General features: G+C 34.9%; 1 protein-coding gene across 3 annotated transcripts in view; it reads right to left on the bottom strand.

The window, feature by feature from the left end:
• Positions 1–24,772, bottom strand: part of LOC106629487 (uncharacterized) — a 261,896-nt gene that overhangs the window by 51,232 nt on the left and 185,892 nt on the right. The gene's annotated exons all lie outside the window — the stretch shown is intronic.

Genomic DNA, 24,772 nt, shown 5'->3' with positions numbered 1-24,772 from the left:
GCCAGAAAAAAAGCCACTAGTTTATATTCAGATCTCAGTGGAAATATTGCTAAGAAACTTGAGAAAGACACAAAAGTTTGTAAATCAGGTTTTAAAATGTAAAACACAGTTTTCAGTGGCAATGATTTCCTGTACATCACGGGCAAAATGTTGGTTTCAGTGGTGATGCATCAGAAGAAATTTAGTGCAGAAGGAAAAAGAAGTTGGACAGTTGTGCTTTTGTAACCATTGAAATGTAGTCTGACTCAATAAAACAAGGAAGACTGCTGTGCTTCACAACCCAGGTCACGCAGGTGATTAGGTCTTCATTTTTCATACCATCTACAATTAGAAAAAAATAATTATTTTTTTCTAATACACCTTAGATTAAGAGATTTTCATGGACTTTGATGTCGTTATTGCAATATCTTTAGCTGAAACTAGAGAAACTCATCTGTAATTCTTAATACTATACAATTGCAAATCACAGAAAATTAATTTCAAACAAAACTATAGACAACAACTTTGGTAGCAAAGGAGTTTATGGGGTATGTTTTCTAACTAACAAGTTATTTTACATTTCATTTATATATGGTTTTCAACAGTCACCATGTGTTTATGTATTCAGTATGAAAAAATTATTATTTCAAACATTTTCCTGTATATCACATGCTAAATTTCCAATTAAGAAATGTAATTGACAAAGGTAATAAAAAATGGCATAGGTGATTTTGCTCAAAATAAAAATAGCCCTGATGATACAATATTCTAAGTGTTTCTTTAGAATAACTATCTTACATATGTGATGGTGGGTTTTTAAGAAAAAAGGAACAGAACAGAAACATGCATGTAACCTACTTTAAGTACATGTTTATTTGACTATTTGAAGCTCCACTCATAATTAGGGTGGGGCTTTCCATTTACACCAACAGACAAAAGACATAACGTTACGCAGCAGTTGGCCATTTTTTAGTTTTGAAACTTTCCTTCCCTCCAGCCGTGAGCTGTAATGTGTTCTGATGAATATAGCTAAATGAGTTGCTTCTTGCCAAAATTAAAGGGGACAGAAACCCCCTCACTGCCATCACTGAAGCAGCAAAATTAATGACAGGATTGACAGAAAATGAAACCTTTCTTCAACATCTCTTCTTATCTTCTTTAATGGGGGTATTTGCAGTAACATTGATTGCATGAAGAACATTATTTTCTTGATTTGCTGTCTAGAGTAGATATTGCTACACCTGAGATTCCTAAGATTGATCTACATCTGACTTGGATCAAGCAGCTCCCCTGTGGTGCTTTGCCTGGTCTTATTACCTCTGCTGCTAGATGGCCTGCCTTGCTCAGGGAAGATTGTTTTTTTCTCTTTTCCCACCTGGGTTGCCTGCTAGAAGTTGAAAGTGAGCAGGAAAGGTCCAGGTTTCAGCTCCAGACCTTTGCCATCCTTGTCCCTGCATTGCCTCTGCTATTCACAGTCAATGATTCTCACAACCTGGATGTCATTGCTCTAGCAGAGAGCAGCCCCTCAGCCCTGGCTCAGCTCAGCTGCTGATTGCTCTGTCACACACTATCTTGATTCCCTCACTGTGTGTCAAGATGCTGCTGCAGAATGAATGCTCTAATTCACAATGAAAGTTACAATCACAAGACAAAATGGAAATGATTATTTGATACCGACAGATCCCCAAACTGGCATTGACTGCGCAGAATTTCCCCCGCCTCCTTTCTTCAGCTGTCTCCTTTTTGTTACAAGGACAAACTTTGGCGTACCCAGTCACTGTTATTTACAAATTACCTGTGGCTGATACAACAACAAGGCAGAAGGCAGAAGCCACTCCCCGTTTGGCATTTGAGTGATTGTAACAAAGAAAATGATGGTGTTTGAATGCTGCTTCTATCAATGTCACAAACATGACAGTCATTTTTTTATCAGAATACAGAAAAAAAAATGAAAAAGACCTGTTAACATTAGTTTGAGTTTTAGAAGGCTAAATGAATACAGTAATATATTTTGAAGGTGCCATTGTGATGCTATTTGACTTGCACAAAAAAGGTCAGAGATTTCATTCTTCCCATAGCACAGAGTAACCCACAGAGGCATAGCAGATTGTCTTTTGGAAACACCCATTTTGATTTAGAGATTCCAAGTGATGAAAAAGATTACTCTATTGCTTGAAAAATTGTTGTGATCGTTAATTGTCCTCACCATCAAAAATAACCTTTTATTTCCAGGCTGGGCTTTACTGACTTCTACCTATCATTGGACATTATATTTCTGTCTGCAAGATGTAGCAATGCTCTAAAACAAGTTCTATTTAGACAATAACAGACCACAGAAAATTTTGTTTTCCTTTAACTTCTGTGACTATTCCAATAGCAATTTTCCTATATAGAATCATGAGAGGAAAAGATGAGTTGTGACCAAATACAATGAAATAAATTGTATTTCAGACTGCTGCTTATAAAAATGTGTTTACTAAAGAAACATCTCCAGTAGTTAGCCAGCCAGCAACTCCAATCTTATGTTTGGGAGTAAATTATTTTCTTTAACATCTTGTTGAAGTATTTCCTTCAATATTATATGACCTTCATTTATCTGTTTATCTTTGGGTTGTTCAATGCTCAGAACTCATTTGATTTGATTTTATGGGCAGAAAAAAATACTTGAAATATTAGTTACGTTTGGGATTTTTTTAACTAGCAACAACTAATCAGTTTGCAGATAGAGAATACACATACAAAACAAATGTTTTCATTGGTTGACTTGATGATTTTTAATTAAAGATTTTGTATTCCCAAAGCAAAACACCTTTAAATTTATTTGTTTTTTGGTAGTGGGAGGAAGTAAAGTGATATAGTGCTGGTATCTTTTGTGCAGTGTCTTGTTAAGAGAATGTCTGATCTAGGATGGTTTCTAGATGATAAATCAAAAATAGTTTCCAAATGTATTCTTTGCTTTTATCCTCCACAAAGAAAATCCAATAGATAAAGTAAGAAGTAGTGTCAAATGTATAAGTAAATGTGTTTGAGACTAAACCTTTTATTTTTGCTCTGTAGATTTTAAATAAGATGGGTTTCAGCAATATACAATTTTCTCCACTTATAATAGGATTGTTGAAGAATGTTTATCAGCTAAAAGACTTGAAAGCCCACAACCAACTGACCTACACCCACAGCTGTAAAACTTATATGCATTCATCAGCCCTGAGACTCCTCTGCAGGTAGCAAGGTCTAATTTTGCATTCTAAAAATTTCCTTTAATATGCTGTAAGGTTCACTAAGTTTTCTCCCTTTTATTTACAATAGTGTCAGCACTGATCAGATCACCTTCCAGTTGATATTTACTACACTGAATAAAACAAGGTCCCTTAGCCCCTCCAAATAGCCCCTCAAATTTGTTGTATCATGAAGAAAGTAAGTTCTGGTAGAATCAGTATTAATATTTGCATGTAAAAAGAAATTCTGACGTGCTGTAGGGATAAGGAGGGGTTTGTGGAAGGAAATAGAACATCCATATTGAGGATATATCTCCTGCTGATGTAAACATCAATTACAATTGGATCAGAGAACAAGATGTATCCTCACGTAAACCTCCTCTGGAATACAAATTACACATCAAGTAAAATTTATTAGTAAATGGCAAAGTTCTTTCTTTTTCTAGCCATCAGTACATTATTTCTCTTCCATTTTTTAATTCTTTTCAATGTTTAATAAAAGCAGTAAGAAGCTTTTATGCAAAGATAGCAGAAAATGATCTGCAGCTGTTGTCCTTGATGTCAGTGAATTAATAGTGTAAAATCTTGAATTTAATTTTTCTTTTCTATGCTGCATTTTTTTAAACAATTAGTTTATATAGAAGTATAAAAATGGATATATAGAAGTACCCAAATCTCTGACGAAATATGCATGGACAAACATCTTATTTGAGAATGAAAGAGGGATTTGGCTCTTTTTCAGAGCAGGGCAGGGCTGTGAACTCTGCGATATGCTTAAGATTTTCACAGAGAAAAGCCTTTCCAAATAAGGGTAGTGGTTTCTTTAGGTCTGAGATCTCCCTGTGAGGCCATGCTTAGGAGGTATTTTGCAGATTAGGTGGTCATGGTTCTGTTCTGCACATTGTGGTGGGAAACCCCTCTGCAATCTCCTTGGCTGCTGTGTACCAGCTGCTGCTGCCTGCTGCGAGCGAGCAGCTCCCTTGTGCTTCCTCCTCCTGCTGAGCTATCAGTCTCCAGTCATGAGAGCAGATTCACCTCTTAGCAGATATATCACATTTATTTCTGTTGCTCAGCTGAGTCATTATGTAATGTAATTGTTGGCCTTTAATAAATCAGTTTTGTTTTTTCAATATATTCACATTTTAATTCAATTTCCAGCAATTCCGTCTAGATCAGTGTACTAAACATATGCATGAAGCTGAAAAAATCTAAAGCCACATGGTGTCATAAATTTTCCAAATCAGGAGATTAACCTATCCATCGCAAAATAATTATACAAGAACAATAGTACACAACACAAACTTTTAAAATGTTTGTGTAGTGAGATTGTATTGATTTGAAATAAAGCCAATGTTTGTGCTTTCAGAAGTAAAGAACATGTAGCTGCACACTTAATTTGTGAAAAAAATGTTCAATTTTAATGTACAACAATCAAAATAATATATACATAAGTATAATTTTACATATGCAGAATATTTATTACAAAAGCAAATGGTCATTTTCACATAAGATAACCACAGTTGTGGGGTTTTTTGTAGTACAGACTGCCACACCACAGCAAGCATTACAGGCCAGAGAGAATAATTCAATGTGAGAGCTCCCTACTTTGTGAATAAATCAAGGACTTCAGTTCAGATAGACCTATTCAGCCAGGCTCAAAAGAGAGAAGGCACAAGGGATAAATCACACAGGACGCTGCTGTATCTTGGCTTCTCAAAATTTTCACGAACAGAAAACACTCAGTACTACAATTACCATTCAAAGCAATACACCATCCAGTGCCAGAATTGTCACATAAAGTCATGTTTTGCTTCATTTACTGCCAGATGCCATTGCTCCCAAATGATGTCTATCAAGAGACAATGCCTGGCATTCTAGATCATTGCTGTTCCGCTGCAGCGCAGAGTACAAGGCACAGAATCTCACGGCTCTAGAAAAATGTCTCATAACAATCAGGCAGCACCTTTAGAATTAGCTTCGACGAAGAAATTCTAACAAAAATATTACTGCTTAACATTCTTATTGGCCATTACAGCTCAAAACTTCAACTTCCATATTTTGTTGGATTCAACAAAGTGTTTTATAATGGTGTTTTTCTCTTAGACAAAGAAAATTTTGAGAGAACTAGACTTCTTTTGGGATTGCCATTATATTTCATTTTGAGGCATTCTTGAAATATTTTATATATAGAAAGGTCTTTTCCTGAAATAATTTAAACTACATGAGTTTTCTCTGCTTCTTTTCTTTAAATATGAAATTTAGAGAGGTCAGTTTCATGAACAAAAATCCTGAGAGCAAATTATACAGAGATCTCTTACTGGGTATTTTTGGTGGAACAGCAAATTCCATAAAACAGTCAGACCCAGGAGAGCCTCCAAATTTCTTCTCAAAAAGAGCTCATCATTTTAACAGGTTCTTAGTTACACTTTGAACTGGTTAGAACTGTCCAGCAGAAATTTCAATGAGTTAATGTGAATTCTGAACATTCTGGAAAAACCTTCATTAAATTAAATTCGAGCATTCAAATAAATATCTGGGAATCTGAGGAACAGCAGTTAAGCTAACTTGGTAAAGCATTAGTTGAAAAAAAAAATGAAGGAAGTAAAGACTGTTTAGTTCAGTTTGCTAAATAAATGTTTCAAGCAGACAGTAATTCCTTTGACTGATTTTTGCATTGTTCTTCTTCTTATGTCCTGGATAAAATTTTCAGGGAAAAAAAAAAGCCAGGACTCAATCTCCTCCTCCTTATCTTGTTCCAAATATTTTGTCTTTTGACCTGTGTATTTATCTAATACGCTCAATTCTCTTTTTTTAAGATCAAAAATATTATGAAGGAAACTTCAGAAAGAGTTCTGGAGTACAGTTATAAAATCTGACATATTGCTAATATTCATGACACAGGTCCCTTCCATCAACAATATTAGTCTTCTGAAGTTAATTTGTGTACTGTATTTTAGAAGATATTTTTTACTTTTCAAATGTATCATCTTCTTACTGTTATGCTTTTGTACTTTTGGACTATATCTCTGTTTCCTCAAGTTTTTATAGCCTAATTCTAGAAGGGCTTTAAAGTGTGTCCAAAGACTACATTCATTTTTCTTATTTTCTGTATAATTTGTGATACATTTCCAATTTTTTCTTGATAACTAGCTTGCCAATTTTTTTTAAAGTATTCAGTGCATTTGGCAGGAATTCATATATTTTGAAAGAATTTTTATCAGAGATAGATAACTATAATACACAGGTAACTTTTATTATCTAGGATATACATTTTTCTTGGTTGGAGAGAAATGCTTGCACATCCCTCTCCAAATGTTTATACAATATCATCTGAAATTATGGTTTCTGTTTACATTCAAGCTGCCAATCAAACACGATTCCACAGACAACAGTAATTAGCTGTGTTACCCAATTAGAAAAGAGAGGAAAATATCTTGTTGGCACTCACAGTATTACTTGACAGACAGCTTGCATATAACTTGTATTTCGAAAAGGTTTGTGTTGGAAAAAAAAAAAAAAGATTTTCAATAACTAATGAAGTACTGAAGAAATTTACTTTTTTTAAGGTTGAAAAGTTTGTAAGAAAGGACTTAAAATATTCATTGTCAATCAGTCTTTGCAATTTGAATGCATACATGTCATTTTTACCATTATATTAACATTCTTGTCCATCTGTGACTTTAGCATTTTGCTGGTTTTGGCTGGGATAGAGTTAACTTCCTTCACAGCAGCTAGTGTGGGGCTGTATTTTGGAATTGCTCTGAACACAGAGCTGATATGTAGAGCTGTTTTGTTACTGCTGAGCAGGGCTTGCACAGAGCCAAGGCCTTTTCTGTTTGTTCTGCCAGGCTGGTGAGGCAGCTGTAGGTGCATGGGAGGCTGGGAGGTGACACAGCTGGGACCCCAGCTGCCCAAAGGGACACTGCACTGTGTACGGCACCATGCTCAGTGTGTAAGGTGGGGAAGAAGGAGGAAGGGGGGACATTTGGAGTGATAGTGTTTGTTACAATCACCCCTGCTGGGTCCCTGCTCTCCTGGGCATGGCTGAGCACCTGCCTGGCCATGGCAAGTGGTGCATGAATTCCTTGTGTTGCTTTGCTGGTGCACTTGGCTTTTGCTCTCCCTACTGAATAGCCTGCATCTCAGCCCATGGGTTTTCTGGCTTTCACCATCCTGATTCTCTGAGGTACTTGATGCTCAGTGGCTGGCTGGGGTTAAATCGTGACAACAGTAATGGAAACTCTCTCCATATCCCAGAAAAACCTTTCTTAAAAATTGAAATTTTTGGCTTTTCCAAATGTTACATGTATGAGATTCTGGGACAAACGTTATTAAAATAAAAAGAAATGGCCAATTAATATGCTGAGAGAATCTAATCTAAACATCTAAATATAATCTGTAGAGGATTTTTTTAATGGTTTATTGTTATGAGATTTTAGCCACAATGAATTAAAATATAAGTATTTTGTAAAATTAAATTATTCTTCTTTTGGTTTTGAATTAAATACTTTTACCATCTTAGGAAAACACCTTCAAAATTAAAAAACCAGAATGCTGAAAAAATAGAAGGCTTTTTTATATTTTAAAATGTCTTGTTAAGAATTTTTCAGAATTTGATAAAAATCAGGAACTTTTATTTTCAGAACTGTTTGGTACGAACAATATTGAATCATTTAGGAGACTTGCTTGTGCACTGTTTTTTGGTGGAGACATCACAGGGGATGTCACTCTATTCTTTTTATCTTGAGGGTTCCACTATGATTTTCTTAGGCTCATTGGAATGTCGCATCATATTTGATTTTAAACATATGAATCCTCATTTTAAACATATGAATAATATAAAAGCATATATAGGTCACACAGATGTGAAACCAATTGTGGACACTTTTTGCCCTATTAAAAATAATTTCTAATGTAAGGTTTAAACTCGGGATGCACTGACCAGGAGGCTCTCAGTAAAGCTTAACTGAGCTGCCTAAGCATGTGAACGTAGACCTCAGTTTCAAATGGCATTGAGTCCTGCAGTGAAACAAGGTGGTCTTACTGCTGAAAAGCTTCAAAAGGATTTTGGATTTCAGAGAGCGTATTCACACAGAACAGGAAAGCACTTTACATAACAAGCTTTACATTCACACCTTTCAGCTATTTTGGTTTTAACTTTCCCAAGTTCCCCAGGTTGACATGCCCCAAATTCATGCATGTCTAAGGTGTAAGTCTGTTGCTGGTTTTACAATGTGCTTTGACAAATCATGAAGAGACCAAATCTTCTTTAACAAATTCTTTAAGGTTCTTATTTTAAAACCAGGTTTGAACCAGGAATCCAAACCTATCCAAATCACTGATATTTTGATTTTCATAGTATTTCCTTGTTAGAAATAGCTTTATCCTGTGTTATAATTGTTATAATTAGGGGCAAGGTTTGGATTTTTTTCAAAGGAAAAAACTATTGCAACATTTTACTTCTTGTCTGGACAATGCACTATTAATTCCAATGAAGTATTTTTGACATTAAAATGGATTTGCACTGAAGGGCAAACACCACCTAAGTATGCATCCAGAGTGCATTACAATCTAATCCATCACATTATACATTTATAGGTGTCTACCATTGCTGGATTGCTAAAACACTCAGCCATAAAAAAATGTCCGTATGAAAAGCTGGTTTAAATTTCATGCATTTTTACTTACAAAGTGTCTGGTTAGATGAGCATGAGCTTCTGTGAAAGAAATCCTTTTGGAACATGAATATGTAAGAAGCTATGAAAATTACATGAACAGCAGTTTCTCTATTACCTTCTCTGTATTCTTTGCTGCTAGGTGAGTTTTAGACTCAACTAATTTGCAAATATCATTAAAATTCTTTTCAAAGTTTTATGGCATTGCATATTAGTAAATAAGAACACTTTCTTTTTGATGTAAAAACATGTGCATAGCTGATTTCCCAGATGAGAAAAAAGATGGCTCAGTGGACAATAAAGCATCAGCTGTGAACTTACTGTACATACTAAATTTATTCATCCTGGGGTATATTTTCAAAAGCAATGTGAATGGATGCATACCCACAGCTTTCATTATTTGTTAATGGGATTTCTATGAGTGCCTTCCATTCATGGTCTAGAAAATTATCACCTACTTGTCTGTCATAAAAATCTGCTTTATTTCCTTATTTATTTGTTTATTTCCTAATATGAAAAGTAACTGCTTAGAGAGCATGATGGAATGGCTTGGGTTGGAATGTCTTGAAACTCAAAGGTCATCTAGCTCCAACCCCTCTGCCATGGCAAGGGACACCTTCCACGAGACCAGATTGCTCAGAACTCCATTCAACCTGGCCTTGTACGTTGAAATATTTCCCCGTGAGAGAAAATAATCCTGAACTAGGCTTTTCAGCCTTTGCAGCTGATTTTGCAGTAGTATTTTCCATTTCCTAGAATTAGAATTAGCACCACTAACAAAATAATGAGTGACTGAAAAAATAAAACACGATAGATAAAGTACTATGTATAAAGGGAAACTTTTTAAAAGTATTATTATTTATATAAGTCTGGGATTATGAAAAAACAATACTATGAAAATATGTCTCATTATAGTATAAATGTGGTATAATGTGATCTAGTGGTATAAATAAAGAATATATTTTAGTTTTAAATATTGTGCTTGTGAAATCTGTCCCCAAAAAGCTAATAGAAAGGTATATTAAATTCAATATTGTTCTTTATGAATAGACATACTGTGAAGTTTCACTTCACAGAGTGTATCTGGATTCTACAGAGGCATTGTTTGTTCATGGGATAAAAAAAATGCAGATTTAATACTGCTTCAACATGGTCAACACTCTTAATGCTGATGTCCTTCACAGAAAAGGACAAGCTCTAGTTGCCAAAATGCATGTTTCCACTTGGGGAGAATGAGTTTTTCCTTTTTTAATTTCCTTAGCTCCCTTTCTTTTCTTCTTCTCCTCAAAAAGGCCAAGAATTTAGATCACACAACCAGCTGAGGTCTATAGCCATAGAGAGCTGTGCATGGAAAGTTCTTCTGGAGACATGCTGCCCCTGCTTGTCAGCCTCCCTGCCTCAGTGCATGAACATCACAAATGACACGTCAGGAAAGCCCAGGCAAAACAAATATTGCTGTTTGGCAACTTCTGTTTTTATGGTATAGAATTATAGAAGAGTCTAGCTAGTGCTTCTATTAATCTTCTCTTCCTCCTTCCCCCAGTGTGGCCAAACCTTACTCCCCAAAGAACAGGAATGTCAGGCAGCCAGCACTTCTCCCTGCAATTGTAGCCTTCATTCTTTATGCATGATCACTGTGGGGAAAAGTATTGAGAATTACAGTATATAAACTCCAAATAATTGAATTTCTAATTACAAACTAATGATAAGGGCATAAAGATGAAAAAAGATAAAAACTCAGAGCATTGGTAATGCATTCATATTATAGTCAGCAATACACCACTTCTAAATGCTATGTATTTGGCCTTTTTCCTTTCCATATCTCTCTAATATGTTTAAGATTACAGAGATTTTATCAGATATCTGGATTTTAGTAATTAGAGTATTTGAACTAATTTTGTGTTATTCAGGATATTCAAAATAATGTTTTGACAAGTTCCAGAAGTTCTTCACTTTGCCTGGGTAGAGCAGGTTTTCTGCATAGCAATCTAATCCAAACCTCAGACATCTTTTAGACCCCTTTATCAACTCAATTGGGAGCTTTTTGGCAAGCATTTGAGGATGAAATGTATTTGAATATTGGAGAAACCCATGATAAGGTGAGTTGCAAAAACTTATTCAAAGATGCATACTTAAAAGATGAACAGCAAAGGAAGATGAAAGGGAGAGTATATGTCATACAACGCTCTTGGGAAATAACAAAGCAAAAAAACCCATGAAGGATCCATGGGCCATGCTTGTTCTGGACCACAGGACTAGTAATTGGGAAAAACTAGTGTGTGCACAAAACAATATAAAATTCCTTTTTGGATCAGTTTTGAACAGAAATTATTGACATACACCAATTGAAGTAACAAAGTATGTTGTCATATTTATTTTGCCAAATTGTTGAAAACTGCTGAAAGATTTTCTGCAACTTAAAAACAAGTATACTCCAACGTATATTTATATTTCTTCATGTCATGTTACTCAGTATAACCTAATAGTAGATTTTTTTTTTTAAACTGTTTTTGAGAAGGTAGCAGCAGTGAGAAAAGTACATAGTAATTTAACTTAAAGTACATGACCTTTCTTTTCCTAAGACAGATCAGGGAAAATATTTCCAGGAATGGCAACACACAGCTTCAAGTGAATGTCTTTGTAGATATTAAAAGATATAAACTTGCACAGAGCAGAAGAAATTCTGCTCAGCTCAGTCAAACAAAATACAACAGACTGAACAGGAAAGCACTAATATTTTTTAGATGTGTAATGTTCTTACAAATGGCCCATGCTGTGCTAATAAAACTATTGTGACTAGGAGCTTTTGCAGTGAGAACTGACAGATGAAGCAGAGTTAAGTACTTTTTCAGACAAGCTACTACAGTAAATCATTAAAGCGCACAAACAATCATCCTTCATCAGCCTGGGATTTGTTTTATAGCAATTGCAAATCGAAAACAATGTAAACAAACAAATCGACAACTAATGAACATTCCCCCACTGCTCACTGTAAATAGATCTACAACTTTAGAAGAACACTTTATCCAACACATTGTCAACTCATTGTAAACACATCTACAACTCATAAACAACTCATTACCCAGTATGTTGTCACCTCATTGCAATTAAAGTTGAATGCTAACTGTACTGCGTTTCCTTGAACAGAATCAATTCAGAAGCATGGAAGAAAATGTCTGGATGTATTAGTTCAATAAGTTTCAGGACTTTTATGAATATCTTCCCTGTGTAATTGGAGTTTCTTCTGCAGTTTTTAATGCAAAACTTGAACAAAATTGCATCACTTCCTATTCTAGCTTACATGAAGATTTATTCAGTTAGACTTCCAATTTACATATAACAGTTTCTATGGAAATTTTTTAAATGAGAAAATTATTCTCCCAAAGGTTGTAAAACTCATGAATTTCTTTGGAAGTGTTCTGCATGAACTATATTTGACAGCCTTTTATTTATTTATTTATTTATTTATTTATTTATTTATTTATTTATTCCTTATTTACTGGCTTACTTTCTACACCACTAGAAATTTCAACCTTCTTTTAAAATCATAGGTATCAATTGGATGTGACAGCTAATGAATGAACTTCAGCACCTCTTAAAAATAGTTTTGTTATTAAAAAATCATTTACCTTGAAGAAAATATAACTAAGAAGTTTTATGTGTGGTGAACATAAATCTGAAGATGAAGATATCATGATTTTAGAGCACACTTCACGTACATTAGACTACTGATTGGGCCACAGCTTATGAGAACTGCAAGTATCTGAAAATAGTTCCACAAACTCTTCTGCTGGGCTTCATGAACACAATCTGCTGCTTTACAAATATGTCCTCTGGGGCAAGAATTGTCTTTTTTATCCATATTTAAATAGTGCTTAGTGTAAAACAATCGAATGCTTTACAGGGCTGCAGTGCTACAGATACTAATGAATACATGTAGTAGATGCATTTAGTAATGGATCACTACATTATTATAATAATATTTTAAGAATATTTCAGTTTCTCATACAAAGATTCTTTGGCTTCCAAGATACCAAGCTTTTCAATTTGTTTTAGACGTGCTGCTTTTTGGTTACATGATGGACTGTGATGCTAAAATTGGAAAGACTGGCTTACAGTGCTGTCACACACAGGATCATAAGCATAATCTTCTCCATCATTTCACTAATAAGATTTTTTAAAATGTCATTTTGCAGAATGTTTATTATCAATATCTTCTATGTTATACTGCTCTAGAGCTCGCTTACATGTATTGGTCTCACATGTCCCATTGGCATCCAAGTAGCTTGCAGTGCATACATTGTTCAATGAGTTTAGCATGCCAGAAACAAATCAAACTGGCTTAAGAAGAGAAGACACTCTTCATGCAGAATCTGGTATTTCTCACTGTGCTTTCTTCAGCACCTCTTTAGGCAGTGGCTTCAGCCAGTTTTGGAGAAATCCACAACTCCTGTCCTTTTGCAGAAGGGAAAACAACAACAGTTGCAATGGGCACCAATAGCATCTGCTTGTACCAACACAGGCATCTGTCTCATAGTATTTAATGTTGAGGTTTTCTGCTTAAAATGTTACTAGTATTTGGCAATATATTTTCCAAATGGTCTCTCAAAGGTCTTCACTTTTGGGGAAAAAGGTCAGCTGGAGTAATAAACTGGTAGAAGTCTTTTATATGTTCAAGTTTTGATTATCTCCCTCCTCCATTGGCCTTAGCAGGCAAATGTTATGCTGATGTGATAGAGCTATGGTGAGAGAAAAGAATCAGTAGTTAATCATTATATTTCTAGAGTTCTCACTGATTAGAAAGCACAGTCCTACAATCAGGAAAGTTTAAAAGGACTCAGAGTTGACTGTTTCACTTTCTAACTGAGATAGGAACTAAAATTCTAGGAAGTTAATGATAATTTGGAATGGTCATTGAATGATCTATTACTTATATTTATTACAAATATGAACTCACTTTTCAGCAAAGTGAGTCCATTATGGAATTTCTGCATTAGCACTGAGAGCTGTAAAGAGTTTTCTCATCCCTTTTTGACTTTTTCCCCATTCACATGTGAACTATGCAAATGTAAACTTGTAACTTTTTCACCCTAATCTGTCCTCTTGTAGTCCTTATGAACTTTGAAAGTTATTTCTTGAATATAAATAGGTAAACTGATAAAATGTGAAACTAAAAATGAAAGAAAAAATGTCAAAGGGTCCAATAAATATTCGCATTTGAATTTGGAAAGATGCTGTGTCTCATGTTGGCATATCATTAAGTTTTGTCTACTCCAATGGTTATGAGACAGAAACCTGTCTTTTAGGACATCTCAGGACTATAGTTTTCTTTTAAAATAGAAAAAAAATGGAAAGTTACTTTTGCAATTGCCTATTTCTTTAGTATATATATCATAAAACATTATCTAAGGATATAATTTTGTCTCCAAGACATAAGCCTGAGAACAGGTCATATTTCTGTTTAAAAGTTTTCATTTAACTTGCTGATCAGTTATGATCTGGATGAGGGAATTCCTCAATTGTTTTTTATAGAATATAATACTAAATTTTTCACAGTGGTTAATTCTAACCCTGACTGATAATAGGTCATATTGTCCCTAAAAAACAGCAAGAAACTTAGAGTCAAATAAATGTAAGAGCCTGGAGAAAAAAAAAGAAATTATATTAAAAAAAAGGAAAGAGTTGTTTAACTATATTGAACCAAGAAACTGGTTCATAAATCAAGAGGTTTTTTTTTAAGAGTCATAATTTAATCACTATAACTTTTCATTTATTCTTATGTTTGCTTATGTGTCATTGGATGCAGATATTCTATGCTACTGAAAATTATTACCACCAAAATATTGTAATGTATCTTTTGTTCTACATTTTAAAATAGACTGACAGAGGAGAGGAAAGAAACCAGAATTATAATGTGCCTTTGTAAATGTAAAAAGCTTAATAAATCACAGAAGTGAATTTCTTATTCTTCTCAGAGAAGAATTAAATTTTTGCATAACTGTTTTTTTTATTACTCTATTTTCTTTTCTTTGCAGGGCTGAGCAACCCACTGGAAGGAATCAGTAATTTATTTTAAAATTGCACAAGTCTTCAAATACATTTTTGATTTTACTTTGTGACTTCTATATCCTAAAAAAAAAAAAAAAAGGGGTTCTGTTTTTGGAAGTTTTTAAGAGTGATCATGGGCATTTTTTTGAAAAATTGAGAGAAAGATAATTCAACCACCAAAATATTTTTAAACCTATATATAGTAACACCAAATCCACATGAACTCAAAGTCACTCTTCCTTTAGTATCTAATATTTACCAAACTCTTACTAGGACCCTAAAGGCTTCCTTCTTGCTGCTGATAACTACTTTAAAGTTCTGAAGTGCAGCATTTTTCATCAGAAACCAAGTTCTAATCTTTGGCACAGGATTTTTCTCAAACATTTTAACAAAAAACCCACAAAAAAGTTCTTGGATTAAAACCTGCATACGCCACAAGTTGTGTTGTACCTCTTAAGTATAATTTTATTTCCTAGTTAGAAAGTCTAAGACAAAACCAGAAGTCCTTAGGACAAGTAATCTCTATTTTCCTTAACATGTCTGTGAGTCATCTCTGTTGTTTTTGGCAAAATATTTGTATCTATTTCCTCTGTAAACCTGATACCATCAGAGACATTAATTTACCTTGAATGTGGTGTCTGCATTCTATTTTGAAGGATCACAATTTGAAGATTATGCTGGTATTTAGCAGATAGTTAGCTTTTTTTGTCCCACTCACTTATGTGAACTGAAAGACAAATGTTTCTCTGCTCTTTAATGGAAGTAACAATTTAAAGTCACTGATTTTTTGTATAGAAAAAATATAGTGACAATTTTATAAGAAACTAAGATTATGTGGGATTGTACCAACAGGTTCAGAGCTATTGAAGATAAAATAAATCTCCTATAACAGTGAATATTTTCCTGAGCTGAATTCTCAGTGATGCACATGATGCCTTGTAGCTTTTATGTCAAGGTTGAATACCTTCCAAAAAGATTTCAACAGTAATGTTAGATTTGATCCAGAAATTACTGTGTCATATGAGTGACATTGTTTTAGACACGAAATTACAGCTGAAGGCCAAGATGTGCCTTCTGATTAAGGTCTTTGAGGATAAGCAATTTTCACTTTCTCATACATCAGCAACAATACAGAATGTTGTTGACCAAGAAGGCAGTACAAGGCAGTTGAGAGTTCAGATATTCCCTGGTCAGACAGCTGCACTCAGCTTCTTCAGGATCTTGGGCAGATGCAGCAGATGGCCTCTTTATTGAAAGGTGTAAGGAAATGGTAGGTGACAGCAATCACCATGTAACATTGGAATTTGTATTTGCTACAGACAAAAAAATCAGGCCTGAAAATCAGCTTTATTCCTGCTCCAGTAGGCTTAAGTCCCTGTGTGCTGTCCATGTAGTCACATTCTGAATTGTTTATTTTCATCTGAAGTAAATGCTAAGGAAGGAAAACAAAATCTCCTTAAGAGTGGAGCGGGTTGTCTTTCCTACTAATTTGTATCTGTTTGTCTTACAACAAAAGCCAGTGTTGTCAGAGAAGCTACAGTGTATAGAAAAATATATTACTTTGCTTACATGGATTCACATTTAGTTTATCACCCATTTGGTCCAACTTGTATTGGCCATAGATCAGGCCCTGACGTTGTAAACTCTCTCCTGCAGAACTGCCTGTGAATAGCAAATAAAAACAATCCAGCTGTGATGGACATATTGTTATAACTGCTGCCAGTGAAAATGCATAGATGACAGTTCTGCATACACTGCTTAGCCACCCCAAACAAGAGAAGGAACTGAGGAGACTATCCCACCACTTTATTACTGCCAAGAAGTTATTAAAAAAATATTCCCAAGAAATATTTACCTCTATCATTCTTCATAAAATTTCAATGTTTTCTCTCCCTTCCCAATATTTTTACAGCTCAAATTACCTTTATCTCACTTCTTGCCCTTAAATAACTTGTACAGTGGGGAGCAGTTTCCCCAGCTCAATTCATGAGCTTCAATATCTTCAACAGCGGATTGCTTTTGTTTGCCCATGAAATTAGGGGCAGAAAGGTGAAGTGTGGTGTTTTTGTTAGAATGGCAAGTTCTTATTCAATATCTACATAATTTATGTTTTTTTTCCTTCAAAAGACTGAGAAAGAAAGTTAGCAAGATTTTCCAACACTAAAAGATAATTCTGAAAAATATCATGGTTCAATATACTGCAAATTTATGATCTTGTTAGGAATAGTGTTGACCACCAAAAAGCTCTGTTTCCTCCTGTTGACAGTGGCTTACTATGAGAGAAAGTCCCTCAAAACTCTTTAAAAAAAAGAATGCTTTAATATTTCTTTCAAATAGGTCTGAAACAAAACTATAGAGTACAATCCCCCAAAACCACTGACTTTCAGTTTCAAACTTTCATTATGCTCTATTACCAAAGGCATTCCTAAGAGTTACCAATGTTTGAGTGTGACTTAATACAAATCTCAGTGTTGTTTTTCTGCACTGTTCACAGGACCTGGATTTCTCTCTTTTTCACCACTGTGTGTTTTCATCATTTTGCAAGTCCAAGGAACAATTCAGAACCCAACAAATAAGCCCATAGTATCTGCAGCTCATTAACACGGGACTACGTGTATAGATAAAGATGAGATAATTGCCCAGATAAGGATTCAGTTCAGGGTGAGGAGCAAAATGTTTGAGCCAAACGCTCAGGCAGCACCAGTGCTGTGGTGTGGGGTCCCATAGTCAATAGTCATGGCTGCAGGGCTCCCCACATTAAACTAGTGATGTTAAATTAGGGATGCATCCGTGCTGACAGGGAACACAGAAGGACTGAAAAACAGGCCAGTGACTGCTCAAAGAACCAAGAAGAAGCCAATAAAAATGCAGGAATAATTCAGGTTTTCTTGTAACCAGAAAACATGGAAATTTTGTTTGCTCATAAGTAAAACCCCACAGAAAGACATTAATTTTTGCAAGAAAATCCTAATTCCAGGATTTCAAATAACATTGAATTGAAAACACTGCATGTAAGCTGTTAGTAATACTACTGCTTTTTCCTTTAAGGAAAATAATATCATAAAACAACAACAACAACAACAAAAAAACCACAACCAAAACAAACGAACAGACAAAAACCCCAAAAAACAACAACAACCAAAAAACAAACAAAAAACCAAACCAAACAAACAAAGCAACCAACAAACTAAAAATAACCTAGAGCTTACTTTTTCTCTTAGTTTTATCTTGTGATGTTTTAAATTTTCCTGCCATAAACTTGGTTTTGTATCTGTTATCATTATTTCATATTTATCCTTGAAGTTATGCAACTTCTGTTTCCTCAATTTTTATTACAAGTGCTCACAGCATCTGTCAGAAGTGAGGTTTCATTCAGCTAGACTTTATTTTAACTTGAAGATTTTGCCTGCAATGTCCTCTTGAGCATGTATCTGGCATTGTTCTGTAATTTAACCTGTTCTTAATTCTTATCTTCATTTATCACTAATGTAATAATTGAGCTAAGAAACTAGCCATTTCCCATTGGAATTGTTTGGACTTATTTTGCAAGCAAGGACATGAGACAAGAATTTGTAGTATCTTTTTGTCCCAAATATGGATTCTTTCACTCAGTGTGCAAGAGCCCTGTCTGCACACACATCCTAGTCTCTATTTGAGGCTTGCCAAATATTTGGCCTTTCAAGTATTCTCAGTAAAATCCTGATCCATTGAAACTAATGGCTTAATTCCCCAAATTAAAATTTCACATTTTGTTTTTTTTTTTATTTCACAGTCAGAGGTTTTAAGCCATCTAAATTATGTCACAACAGTGACTGCATTGCATCAGTATTAAATTCCTTATGAGGAATTATGCTTTGCTTCCTTGCCACACAAAGTAGAATGTAATTCTGTTTTGTACAGGTATCGTTAAAGTTTTTCACAGGTTTTTAGTAACTGGGAGAGAAATACAGATTAACAGATTAGAAGAGATGATTCAGGTGTCAAAATTACTGCAATGCTAAAATTCCTTTCAGAATAGGTGGGATAAAGCAGGTAGGTGAAGGGAGCAGGATAATTTAACATTAATTATTTGTGAAGAGCTCTACAATAAAGAGACCAGACTGAAAAGGTATCTCAAATATATTTTAACTGAGGTTTGGAATCAAAAACCAAAAGGTGAACACAGCGCTTGTATTCTCTGATTTCCATGTTACCTGCTCAGAGTAAATTGCATACATATGACAGTGTTTATTGTTCCTTGTGTCTGAAGACTCAACACTAAAAAAAAACCCCAACAAACATTGTGCTTTGAAATTTCAGATCAGACAACTGAAACAAAAGGCAGAAAATTGCAGCTCTATGTGTAATAACTAAACCTCTTGTTATATGCTGCTATAGCAAATATAAAACATTTTCATTTCCGTTGTATAGGAAATTCAATAGGACCTGAAAAAGGGGTCAACCAAGTACTGAGACTCCCACTATAAAATGTGAGTGGTGCTAATATTCCTTTTTCAACTCTCATGTGATTGCAAAGAACCAAACAGATAAAATATAGCTTTCATAAAACTGGAGGTTTGGTGGAGAATTAGCATGAGAGTTGTGCAGGCGACTTGCAAACAGAAGGCTGGCCAAGAGCTCAGATTTATGCTATGAAATAGAAATCCTTTTCTCCTGAGGTTTTCTTGAAAATATCACTGCATGTGGTCATGTTGGTTTACTGGCATATTTTCCTGAGTTTTTTTTCAGAGTGAAGGGGGGAGGAGGAGAGGGGAGAAGCCTGTTCCTCTAAGAGACACAAAAGTATCAGGGCATTGGGAAAGCATATAAAAATACATATTATAAATAGCACAAATGGGAATTTTAAACATTATAGGATATTCAAATTTGGATGGAGGAATTGTTAAGAAAATATGGGAAATGTTGTCAGACCAGAATTGAAATTTTATTTTTTATGGAGTGTTTATAGTGTCACATATTTTATCTCCATAGATTTCAGCTGTCACCTACCGACATTAGAAAATTCTAAGGCCCAAAATTGAAATGTAGTTTTACAGAGATTTTTCTTGCCTACTTAACTCAGATTCAGTCGGAATTCAGACACAGGCATTTTAGTAGTCAAACTACATTGTTCGTGGTGTACTATGTGGTACAATTTTAGTAACTCAGAAACAAGAGATCCTGGATGGAAAGCTTACAAGCAGTACAAGCCTATAAGCAATTCAAACAGAATTTAATTACACAAAGGGTAGCTGAATTATGGAACACATTGCTGAAGGCAGCAATAGATGCAAGAATTATAAATCAGTTCAAGAAAGAGCTCAGAGAAAGGAAATCAAAAAGTAAAACAAATCAGTTCCTTTAAAAACATCACAGGGTTAAATGGGGCAGGCCACAGCGGACTCAACAGTCAAGCCCTTTTTCTTTAAATGTTCCTGTGTTTCCTAAGAAAGAAACTAAATAATCACTCCATTGATTTCCATAATGGCTGTTGCTCCAAGTACCAGAAATACATGAGTGTGTCTTTTGTGCTTTACCTGGGCTTACAGAATTTTTTTGCATTTCCTTTTATTTCAAACTTCATTTACACTTGCACTGTTTTACATGACTCTGGCAGTATAAAGCAGCCATGAAGTAACTGTAAATATGATTTATGCTCCCTTTACACTAGCAAAGTGATGTATAGTATCCTTAGGGAATGTGGAATCATGCCCAGTGCCCGTGAAACAGACACATAAACTCTGTTTAATTTTATTTAACAAGCACATTTCTATTTTATGGGGTTTTTTTATATCATTTTAAGACTCATATTCATTTCTTCTCCTTAAAGTAGACTGACAGAACTGAATTCAGTGTTCTCAGTGCATTAATATTTCATTAATTCTATGTATAAGAAAAAAATTATGGTTTATACCTACACATCTAAACAAACCACTACTAATAATCTCTGTTAATTTTCTCATCTGTAATATTTGCAGTCTTAGGAATATTAAACATAGAAAGAGTGCATAAGTGAAGCAATGATTACTCAGGATGATTACAATGACATAGTTTTTATATCAAATGAGCATTTCAGGAATAATTACTGTAGAATTGATTGAATACCTCACCAAACCCTTCATATAATTGTAGTGTTGATCTTAAGGTTGATTAAAAAGAAACAAAGAATTAAAAATCTGCCCTGTAAGGGAGATAATTGACAAAACAGGATGTCCTGGAAACAATATGTTTACCCAATTTGAACTTCCAGTGATTTTATGGAAAAAATGGTAAAAAATTAGGCAGATGTATTTTCCTGTAAGTATTTTGACACTTTTATGAATGCTGTCTATAGGAGACATTGTGGTTAAAAACAATATTAATTAATTCTCTTGGCCTTAGTGACACATTTTTTTTTAGTTCTTTGACCATCAACACAGAAAGAAGCCTTTGTGAGGGGTTGCAGCACCATTGCCTCATGTCCATTTTTAAATGCATTACACTGATGTCTGAACTCTTAAATAAAAATGGAATCAGGTGTTTGAAAAGTTAAAACTTTAGGGTTTTTTCCCCAATGATTTAAAATTACTTCCATAAAGATTTAAGATGCTGACACCACAATGACTGGAATATCCATTACGAGCTTAGTAACCTTGTACAGCACATTTGAGATGTTATTATCATCGGTACTGATCCCTGTAGTTTCTCTGGCATTCAGGACCTGGGGTGCTCAGTGACTCAGAAATACAGGCTATTGAACCTTTCCAGAAACAGAATATGTCCCTATACATGTCTGAAATGTAACTGAAAATACAGAAGTATTTTCAGAAGTGAAAAAATGTATTTAGGAGCAGCTCTTTAGAAACTAGGTGAATTATGCTATAGAGCATCAAACTCTAGAAATCAAATGTAATTTTTCTGATTTCTTTAGTTTAAAACTCTTTTTATTACCATTTGATTTCATTTCATCATACTGAAAAAAAAAAATAAATCCAGGGTTTGATTTTGGGGCTCAGTTTGTTTGGTTTTTTAATATGGCAATTAGTGACTCCAAAAAGGAAATTGACCAAAACAAACAAAATCTTAATTTGTATTAAATTTAGACTGGAAGACCAGATTTAGAGTTCTTGTGTAGAGCAGCAGTATTCTGCTTTTGGGTTTTTTCTTCACAGGAAAGAGAGATAAAGGATTATCAAAAGCCCAGAAAAATAAATAAAAGTAAAGAAACTGCTGATGCAGCCATGGATGAGGAATAGCTTTATTTTTAGACTTATGCACAGCAGACAAAGAAATCTATATGACCCTCTCCTTGTATCTTCCCTCACAGAACTTATGTGTAAAAAAGAGAAAATTAAAGGTAATTTTTTGGAAATTATTTTACACAAGCATTTTTTTCATTCTGTCCTATTGATATGCTACCTTTCACTTTCCTCTGACCTTGCCAAAACTTCACACATGCCTTCTAAGCACAGGAACAGAAACCAGCATTGTGTTGTTTTGACTGCCATTGCTTTGTGATCTTAAATGGTCCTTCAACCCTTTTGTCAATATTTATTGATGGGATCCACAGGCGCTCTGAGTGATCCCACTCTTGAGGGGCATAAACCAATGGCAAGCTGGGAAGGCAAGAAAAGGGGGGGGCTGCTCCAGGCAAGAACTGGTTAGGAAATATCAAAAGCTCAGGAGCCATTGACATAATGTCAAGCATTTCAAATCCTTGATTGTTTCTCTGGCTAATGCCATGCTAAGCAGAACCATTATCACCCCCTAAAGTGGAAATGGATACATATATGCACAACACATGCATGCACCCTCACCTCCACCAACACACAAGAGTCTGCAGGGAAATTAAGCAATGCCAATGAAACCATGTACAGAGAAAGTTCTCGGATAAATTAACAGTGCAATTACATTACATGACATGCCACAAGATGGATGAGGAAAACTTGGCTATATTACGTTCTGTTTTCAAATTGCAATTTATTTGAGGGTTTTAATGGATGCCTTATTAAAACATCTCAGCATTGGTCAGGTTTCAGTGCGTGTCAGAGTAGCCCGTGATTGATGACACCCTCTGCTGCTTCCCTTGCACATTTGCAGGGAATTTAAGCAAAGAGGGAATGAACAGAAGCTCAGATTCATATTGATCGTGTGAAGGTGCACTGCCTGAGAGCACAGTCTAATAACATTCTCTTAGCTGAACTGCCTCACATGAAGGCATTTATTACAGGAACTAAAATGTTATATTGTTCAGGATAAAAGAACATTGTACAAACAAAAGAGTAGGCAACGAACAAGGGAGAGAAGGAGAGAAAAAGAGAAAAAAAGAAATACTAATGTGCAACTTTAAGCAATGAAATGCTATTATCTCCAAAGAGCATATTTCAGACAGCTAAAAAAATGCCGAAGATAAGCATTCTCTATGTGTAGATATAAAAGAATATTCTGAGGATAAACTAGAAACAACAAGTTCCTTTTTTTTCTTTAACCCATCTCATTTAGATGAGATCCTGTAATTATATTGCTAGCAATGAGGGTGGAGGTCAGAGCTAAACACAATTAGGATTTCAAACATCAAAATGGATAGCTTGACATTAATCATTTGACCATCCAATGTCTTTCTTCATCACTTTAAGTACTATATACTGTAGTTAATCGATCTGACCGTCACCCATTTTATAAGTGAAAAGCACTTGTATCTAACCGGTGTAAATCTTAAAGAGCCCCCCACACTTTTAGAGGGCAGCTTCTTGATAGATTTGGACTAGACTTGCATAATATAAGAAATACTTCCTCTTGTGCTGTGAGATTTGCAAGCTACCTGATTGAAAAAGAGGAAATTGACATGATTTCAAACTGCAAAAGCACTGCTGGCTTTTACCTCCCAAAACACCCTTTTAAAGAAATCCATGTAAGTATTTCATCACATCAGCAATGTTTGGTTAACTGATACTATTTTTTCTTCATTTTAAATGGAGTCAAGCTGAAGGTAAAATGAGATAATCAACTAGAGATGAGGTAGAGTAGAAATACCCTTGCCCCTAGCTACCTGAAAACACAATACTGATTACAAATAAAAATTCAGGTTGGGCATTAGAGTCCAATTCTTTCAGATGCTGAGTACTTGTCAGTACCACTTCTGCGGCCGTGTTCGATTTACTTTGTCTTTCTCGTGGCCTGCAGAAAGCACTCAGTATCATCCATGATCAGATCTCCAAAACACTCCCCACATATCTATGCTTGAGGCTTGATTAAGCACTGTCTCATATGTCAGCACTGCCTCTGGCTGTTTGCAACTCTAATACCATTCCAGTTTCAATTCCAGGTCTAAAAGATTATTTGTTTGACCTGCCTTGCTCGTCATTATCTGAGCTGCTAATTTTATTATTTTGTTAGCACCCTGGGCTGCATGGTATAAAGCAACACTATAAAAGTGCAGTTTGATTATATTGGAATCATTCAGCATCACAGAGCAAACAAAATGCAGCACTCCCACCCACACTGCTATGGTAGCAAAGAAGAGGGAGTAAAGAAGAGGGGGAAGGGAGGATAAAAGCTTTAAGAAGGATAAATAAGAGTGAAAAAGCTATTGTGGTTGAAGAGCTTTACAAATTCTCTCAGGCTAGAACTGGAAATTTTTTTATGATCCTATCTGAATTACTTGGTACTCAAAATATTTTTTAAAATAAATAGTGTTAAAAATAATGCTAAAGCAATCAGAATCTATGAAGTTTTTCTGACTAGAAACAATGAGTGAAATCTAAGTCTTTAGTTAGGAAAATTAACTTTTATAGAAATCATAGAAATTTGACTAGGATATAGAAACCTTAGGTCAGTGCATCAGGTCTCAGTTTGAACTTAGACAAGTCACTGTGCTTCTATTATTCTATTATTTCT

This window comes from Zonotrichia albicollis, chromosome 6 (genome assembly GCF_047830755.1).
Source record: "Zonotrichia albicollis isolate bZonAlb1 chromosome 6, bZonAlb1.hap1, whole genome shotgun sequence".
NCBI lineage: Eukaryota > Metazoa > Chordata > Aves > Passeriformes > Passerellidae > Zonotrichia > Zonotrichia albicollis.
Note: the sequence above shows the minus strand (reverse complement) of the source record. Positions and strands in the feature narration are given on the sequence as shown.